The sequence below is a fragment of the Vulpes lagopus genome, chromosome 9 (assembly GCF_018345385.1).
Source record: "Vulpes lagopus strain Blue_001 chromosome 9, ASM1834538v1, whole genome shotgun sequence".
Classification (NCBI taxonomy): domain Eukaryota; kingdom Metazoa; phylum Chordata; class Mammalia; order Carnivora; family Canidae; genus Vulpes; species Vulpes lagopus.
In genome coordinates, this window is record NC_054832.1 from 75038618 (window position 1) to 75047105 (window position 8488).

An 8488-nucleotide genomic window follows, 5' to 3' on the forward strand; every position below is an offset into this window, starting at 1 on the left:
GTGTCATATTTAAGCTAATATTAAAAGGACAAGAAGGTATCCATGTAAACCAGCAAAAAAAAAAAAAAAAAAAAAAAAAACCAAAAAAACAAAAACACTCCAGGGAATGGCCCAGAGAGTTAAGCTTTCTTGTCATGTACATTTCCATAATGCTTTATCTATTTCTAAGTGCTTTTTTATCATTATCACTGAGAGCCTCTAAGGGTTAGGTTTTTGTTATCACAGCGTCTGGCTTATTAGAAAGGGCTTTAAAGTATGCCTGCAGTCTAGAATTCTGTCCTTTTTGTTTATCAGAGTGGAGAAACCTAACCTTTAGAATTTGTTTTTAATTTGCATGAAAGCATAGGCTTGTAATGAATCACAATTAATGGCAGTGAATTGAGAAGGGCAGATCTGATATACATACATACCTACATTTTTTTTCTCCTGAATCTTCAGTATATGGTTAGAAAACATTACATAAGATCTGTACTTACTGTGATGTTGGAGGCGGGTAGATTGGTCAGATCTCATAGGTTCAAAATACATCCAGCTTAATAATGATATTGCTTTAAGTTTTAACTATAAATTCTGCCTGTAGAAAAATAAAGGGAGAATTAAAAGTGATTTGAAATTTGGTCAAATCATTCTGACCATGGTAAGATGCAAACTACAGCTTCCCTAGGAGCCTAGGAACAGGATCTATAATCCTTAAAGTTGAAAATTTATTGTATTACAAGCTAGAAAAGAGTAAGATCTTTTACAAGACGAACTAGGGGTGGTGGAAGGGGAGGAGGGCGGGTGTTGGAGGGGAATGGGTGACGGGCACTGAGGCGGACACTTGACGGGATGAGCACTGGGTGTTTTTCTGTATGTTGGTAAATTGAACACCAATAAAAATTAATTTTAAAAAAAAGACTAACTTTAGTGTCTGCCTGCATATTTGTCACATATAAACTTGGACATTTTATAAAACATTTATAAACATTAAAATATATTAATTGATAAGGTGAAACATGATTCCTGTAGAATCCTAGGGGTAGCTGCTGACAGGTCTGTACAATGATTTCTAAGTTATGTTTGCAATGATGAAACTGAGACACTGTCAGAAAAATTCCTTTATCCATTCATCAGGTATTTTCCAAATGTCTACTATCTGTGTGGGGCTGGTAATACAGAAATGAAAGTTACCATCCCTGCCCTTGGTAAGTTCAGCAAGTAATACAAAACTTGTTAAGTGCTACACAATCACAAAAATTAATCTGGAGTTATATTTATTTACACACTTTACAAAGTGATATGTAAGTACATGGCCTATGAAAATGTCAAAACAATTGTGCAAGGTAAACATCACACTTCACGTCTGTTCTCCTACCAAGGGAGGGGACACCCCAGAGTAGCAGAGACCTGGGCTTTTATGCTGGTTCTGGGCTTACCCAGAAAGAAAATGAACTGTTGCAATGTAGAGAGAGTTCTAACCAAGCTAGTAAAAACAGAAAAGATTTGGAGAATTAATTGACTTAATAAATTAATAAAAATTTAAAAATTACATAAGCCTTTCATTTTTTTTTAAAATCAGGAAAGAAGTGTCTGCGCTTTCAGGGGATACACAATCATTATCTTTCTTCTCTCTTCCTCTCTTTCCCTGTATTTTTGCATAGTTCAAGCCTTTGTGGAATTTGGATGACATTTATTGTATAATTTTAATTTCATTCTAAAATGAATTTTCTACATTTTATAAATAATCAAAAAAACCCCAAGCCCTGGGAATTTGCAGTCTCCTGTTTCCTGCTGCTTGTTTTCAGCGAATACTTGCTAGCATTGAAAACCTTAAATAAACAAAGTCAATCTTTTGAGATAAAACCGCTTGCATGTCTATGATTTGCCCATGGACTCGGACAGACACTACTATTTTTTAAGATGACATTTTCAAGTCAAAATGAAGCACATACTGAGTTGAGCTCCTTTCTTTTTCTTTCTTTCTTTCTTTCTTTCTTTCTTTCTTTCTTTCTTTCTTTCTTTCTTTCTTTCTTTCTTTTTTCTTTCTTTCTTTCTCTTTCTTCTTCTTTCTTCTTTCTTTCTTTCTTTCTTTCTTTCTTTCTTTCTTTCTTTCTTCTTCTTCTTCCTTCTTCTTCTTCTTCTTCTTTCTTTCTTTCTTTCTTTCTTTCTTTCTTTCTTTCTTTCTTTCTTCTTTCTTTCTCGTTTCTTTCTCTCTCTCTTCTTTCATTTTTTTCATCAGATTAGAATGTAATGCATACCCATACAGCTTTAAATAAACTCAAAATAAAATCTAAACTTCCCAAACAGGTTATCAGGATTGACTATTTTTCTTTTACAATGATTCATCTGAAAGTTTGTATTTGTTTACTCCTTGCAAGTCTGTGGCCTGTATTGCACTCCTTGAAGTGACCTATCAAAACTCAGATTCACCTCTGATAACTTACTGTCCTTCCTTTCAAGCCTTCCCTTTATTTATTAACCAAATATCTCAACTTGATAGGAAAACTCCTTCCAACTGAGCCTCACTTGGCTCTTTAGTGGAATTTCAGTGGGGTTCCATGGGACATCCTACTCTTTCTCACGGACCAGCCACAGTGAGCTGATCACTGGTGTGCACACACACCCACCATGTGGGAGTCACCCTCATCATGGTTCACCCCTCCTAACAGTCTCCAGGTTCCTGGGAGTCCCATCCTTGGCCCAAGGTGTGCTTTTTCTTCTTTTCATGACTCAGTTAAGATTGGGCCTGAGAGATCTATGAGGATGTCAGCTCTTCTGCCTGGTGAGGTTTGGCATTTCTCACCTTCTCTCAGATGGCTTGGGCTGGATCCTTGACTCTCAACCTGTGGCCTAAGGGCCAGCAATGTTGACCTCGCCTAGGGACCTGTTAGTGGTACCACATGCTGGAGCCCTACTCTGAGCTTACTGATCTGAAACTCTGGAGTGGATCCAGAGATCTGTGTTTTAACCTCTAGGTGATGCTGATGTAGAGCAGTTTGAGAACACTGCTCTAGAGGAACAAGGCTGGCTCTCTCAGGTCCCACCCACTTTTGCAAAGCAGAGTATGCCTTTCAACAGGATCCCCAAGTGAGTTGTGTGCATATTGTATTTATAACCAGCTTCTTGGTCACATATAACCATGTATTCTTATTGAGTCCTTCTTGGTTGGTCTGTGGGGAATGATGATGAACAAGGGACAGAGCCCCGGCTTTGACTGAGCCTACATTCTAAGGGTGAGGGGAGGGGAGTAGGGAGGAAGGGAAACTGACAATACAATACAAACAAACAAACAAACAAACAAACAAACAAACACAGAGCCCAGATAAAATAGATTTAGAGTAATGCCAGGGCTCTGCAGAAGATAATCCAGAACGAGAGATATACAGAGAAAGGGGACAATATGAGGACAGGATGGCCAGGCCAGACCTCTCTCTGGAGGGATCTGAGGATAGAGATGGCCTGTGTTCACCAGGAGGGGCCATCTCACCAGCAGGCTCAAGGACACTGGGCCTGCTGCAGGTTTTCTGACTCAGTAACTCTGGGGTAGGATCCTGGTGAAGCATGCTGTGTTGCCAAGCTCCCAGCAGGTGCTTTTGCTGCTGGTTGGGACTTATTTTGAAAACTTTTGATCTATCTTATTAATTTTTTCAAAGAACCAACTCCTGGTTTTGTTGATCCGTTGATCTGTTCCACAGTTCTTTTGGTTTCTATTTCATTGAGTTCTGCTAGAATCTTTTTAAATTCTCGTCCTCTGCTGGATGTAGGATCTATTTGCTATCTTTTCTCCAGCTCCTTTAGGTGCAAGGTTAGCTTTTGTATCTGAGTTCTTTCCAGTTTTTGGATGGGTGCTCGTATTGCAGTGTATTTCCCTCTCAGGACTGCTTTTGCTGTATCCCAAAGATTTTGAACGGTTGTATCCTCATTCTCATTAGTTTCCATGAATCTTTTTAATTCTTCCCTAATTTCCTCGTTGACCCTTTCATCTTTTAGCATAATGGTCCTTAACCTCCACGTGTTTGAGTTTCTTCCAAACTTCTTTTTGTGATTTAGTTCTAGTTTCAAAGCATTATGGTCTGAAAATATGCAGGGGACAATCCCAATCTTTTGGTATTGGTTCAGACCTAATTTGTGACCCAGTATGTGATCTATTCTGGAGAAAGTTCCATGTGCACTTGAGAAGAATGTGTATTCAGTTGCATTTGGACGTAAAGTTCTGTAGATATCTGTGAAATCCATCTGGTTCGGTGTATCATTTAAAGCTCTTGTTTCTTTGGAGATGTTGCGCTTAGAATATCTATCAATTATAGAAAGCGCTGTGTTCAAGTCTCCAAGTATAAGTGTACTGTTATCTAAGTATGTCTTAACTTTGGTTATTAATTGATTGATATACTTAGCAGCTCCCACATTCAGGGCATAAATATTCATGATTGTTAGGTCCTCTTGTTGGATAGATCCTTTAAGTATGATATAATGTCCCTCTGCAGCTCTTACTACAGTCTTTGGGATAAACTTTAATTTATCTGATATAAGGATGGCTACCCCTGCTTTGAGGACAATTTTTTGAGGACAATTTTAATGGTAAATGGTTCTCTAACCTTTTATTTTCAGGCTGTAGGTGTCCTTACATCTAAAATGAGTCTCTTGAAGACAGCAAATGGATGGGTCTTGCTTTTTTTTATCCAGTCTGAAACCCTGCGTCTTTTGATGGGGTCATTAAGCCCATTCATGTTCAGAGTTACTATTGAAAGATATGAATTTAGTGTCATCATGATACCCTATTTAGTCCCTGTTTTTGTGGATTGTTTCCTTGGACTTCCTCTTTCTTTTACAGAGTCCCCCTTAATATTTCTGGTTTAGTGGTCACATATTCTTTCAGTTTCTGCCTATCTTGGAAGCTCTTTTGTTTTTTTTTTAAACAAAATTCACATTTTATTTAGGTTGAAATAAACTATACAAAATTGATTTTCTTCACCAAAAATAACAGCAATATTTTCTGTATTATTCCTAGATAACCACAAAAGACTTATTTTTGTAGGTTTTCCAGGTTTTGTTTATAAATCAAGACGAGGCAGTAGATATAGTCATGGAAAAAGACAGAGGAAAACAGACAAATCAGTTGTCAGTATCCATGGCCTCTGATCCTGTCTTGACCATGAACAGAGGTGTTCAACATACACCTGCTAAAAAGCTTACGAAGACATAGATGTTCAACATATACTTGCTAAACAGCTCATGAGGATGTAGGCTCAACAAAGGAATGTAAACAGCAACAACCCAATGTGGAACAATAGCAGGTTCTCTCATTCAAACTTTAAGTATAACTTGTTCCTTTAAGTTCATTTGATAAAGACAAAATCTACACAGAAATCTTTGCTTGGCAAGCTCACTCTTCTCTCTGTCTGGTAACTCCCTTAACTCCATTATAGATTTTTAACATGCTAAAACCCCTACTATTCAAAGGTCACTCGTGAGCTTCATTGTAACATTTTACAAAATGTACTCCTTCTTCCGACACCTCTTGAAAATCTATTTTCTCCTAAGAACTGATAGTTCAAATACCCGACAATTGGATCCAGTGATAATAAATGTTATGTCTAAAATGACTTAACTAAAACAATTCCCAAGTGCTATTAGCAGAGATCCTGTAGAAGTGTAATGTGGCACTTTCAATGCTATCTTCTGGAAGAACAGTTATGTCTCCAAAGCACAGGAGTTCAATCAGGGGCCATTTTAAATAGGCAGATTATCAATGGCTAATGTACTTAATGAGAAGTCAATAAGTCAAGATATTCAGTGATTAAGTGGCCTACATACACCTGACAGTTTTTCTTTCTGTAAGATGTTTCAAATTTCTTACAGAGTTTTCCAAATATCAAACATAAGAGAAAGCCTACTTTTAAAGTCTCTTAGGTATTTTCAATGGTTTCTGAGTTATCTGTAGGAAGCTTAGTTGTATAGAGTTTGATATATGTGTCTACCATTAAATCCAGATCATGTTTTATATCAAAATTTATGTTAAGCAAAGCCAAGTTACTTGACCTTTGGTCTGTCAAAGTGTTCCTCAGGTATGCTTTGAGACGCTTTCGCCCATTTTCATAGTGTTCATTCTCAACCTTCATCACAGGAAGAATACATAGGACTTTGAGCAATGCATAAACATTAGGAAAAAACTTGATGTCTGGTAGATGTAGGGCTTCATAAATGGTGGATGGAAGCTCTATATCTTTCCCTCTGTGTTTCCACTTGATTCTCCAGCAATGCAGCTCAGCTGAGAGTGTGTCAGGATTGGGCAGGTCACTTCTGTACATGTCAGTATGGTGCTCCTCTGATGTATTAAATTTGAGCTTTCCCATGACAGAGGGTACAAGAGATAAGCATTTAAGAGCTTTGAGGTGCTGTTCTGAGAATATATCTTTCAGTTCCTGAATAATGTGTTCCACTGTTGGAACACTTAGAGTTTCTTTATAGTAACTTTCAGAGGTGAGCTGAGATTCCAGGTTACCTTGCTGCACTCTGCGGAATTTGCCAGGGAGTTTCATCGGAATATCTAGTTTAGTTGCCAAATTTGTGGCTTCTTTGAACCAAAATTCATGATAAACTTCGATATTTTCCATCACTTCATTTAGAGAATGCAGCACTGCAGTCAAGCTACTGGCTGCAAAGAAGACATCAGAGGTTTGCCCCTGGAGATTTTTCCCAAAGGCTCTTGTAAAAGATAGAACATTCTTAAGAACAACAATGGTAACAATGAAATCAAAATCTGTTACTGCACTACAGAGTACAAAAGCTTGACCAGCTATATAGTTATTCCATCTAATATTTGTATCACTATTTATACCATCTAAACATAGAACAAGTGCTTGTAGGAGATCCACTAAAATTTCAAAAGCATCATGCCTGCCTGTCCACTGAGAATGGCAGATTTCCTTCAGTTCTTAACCCTTTTCCTCATTATTCTGAAAGAGGACAGAAATTACATTGTCAAGCTCCAAAAGTAGTTGTGGAGATCGATGGAAGAACGAACAAACTTCCTCAATTGTTCCTAATGCAACAGATACTCCCACAACAGGCAATAATTTTGCCAACCACATGTCTAAGGCACAGGAAGAACAAAGTGTGTAGACAGCTTGGGGATATTTCTCTAAAAGTCTAGAAGCAACAATTTTCATTTTGGAAGAAAATCCACTAGATACAATGTAAGCCTGACCACGACAATATTCCATATTTAACCCCCACTTCTCAGTTATTGTAGTGTGAAATTTCACAGCCAAAATTTCCGCATTGGCTTCGTAAGGCAAGAAGCCCAAAAATTCCTCTCTCAGGTTATGAGATTCATCAACAAACCTCACCAACACAGGCAAGTGTTCTTCCCCTGCTATGTCCACTACATCATCAGTGATGATGGAAAAGAAGTGAGGGTCTCTCACTTCCCTGAGGGTTTCCTCCCGGATGCAGCTCTCACAGATTTCTAGCATCTGTTTCTGTTGTGTTTTTGAGCAGAACAATGTGTTAACTGCTGTTGTCTCAAAACGCTTTCTTAGAACCTCTTCACCAGAATTTATCCGGCACTCAGCAGTGCGTGAAAGTTATCAGGAGTAAAGAGACCCTCTGGGAGTTCATCAGTTTCATGCCCATCCAGAGGCATGTTTTGTTTTGTTAAATTTCAAATAAAGATTTTAGGTATTCTTTGTTTTCTTTCTCTTCGAGAGTCAAAGGTAAAATGTCTTCATCCTGTTCTTCACCCCCTTCTTCGGCTCTGGGGTTCTGAGCATTGCTGTTGTTTGTTTCTTTATGTTTGGGTTCCTGTTCAGAAGTTTCATCGATTTTTTTTCTGTTTCAGGGTCCGGATTTCATCTTCACTCAATTCTTTTATTCGCTTTCTGTGTCTACTATGTGGATTGTTCAAATGACTGGTAAGATCAAATATTGTTGGTATTGCATTATCACGAAGAGCTGTCCTATAAGGCCTAGTTCTACAGATCATAGAGGTCTCAAAGTGTTTGGCACATAATCGATAATGTTTATTTAGTCGATCAGGTGTTTTATCTTCTAAATCTGCTCTCCTACAATTCTCCACCCATTTCTGGCATCTGGCCGGATCCTGCGGGAACCCGAGGAAGGCCAGGTCCGACTGTGCGCTCCTCCTCGTGCAGGTGGGGGCAGCGCAGAAGTTCGGCATCGTAGCCCACCAGCCGGCCAGCCCAGCCCTCCCCTCCCCACCTCCTCAGGGCAGCCCGCCCGCCCGTCGGGGCCGGAGAGGGGAGCCAGGCCGGGGGTGGGGGGTGGGGGGGGGCTCTTGGAAGCTCTTTATCTCTCCTTCTATTCTGAATGAGAGCCTTGCTGGATAATGTATTCTTGGCTGCATGTTCTTCTCATTTAGGACCCTGAATATATCTTGCCAGCCCTTTCTGGCCTGCCAGGTCTCTGTGGAGAGGTCTGCTGTTAACCTCATACTTCTCCCCATCAAGGTTAGGGATCTCTTGTCTCTTGCTGCTTTAAGGATCTTCTC

General features: G+C 39.1%; 1 pseudogene; it reads right to left on the reverse strand.

Annotated features, from left to right (window-relative positions):
* Positions 1-5739: 5739 nt before the first annotated feature.
* Positions 5740-8158, reverse strand: LOC121498920 (annotated as a pseudogene).
* Positions 8159-8488: the final 330 nt, after the last annotated feature.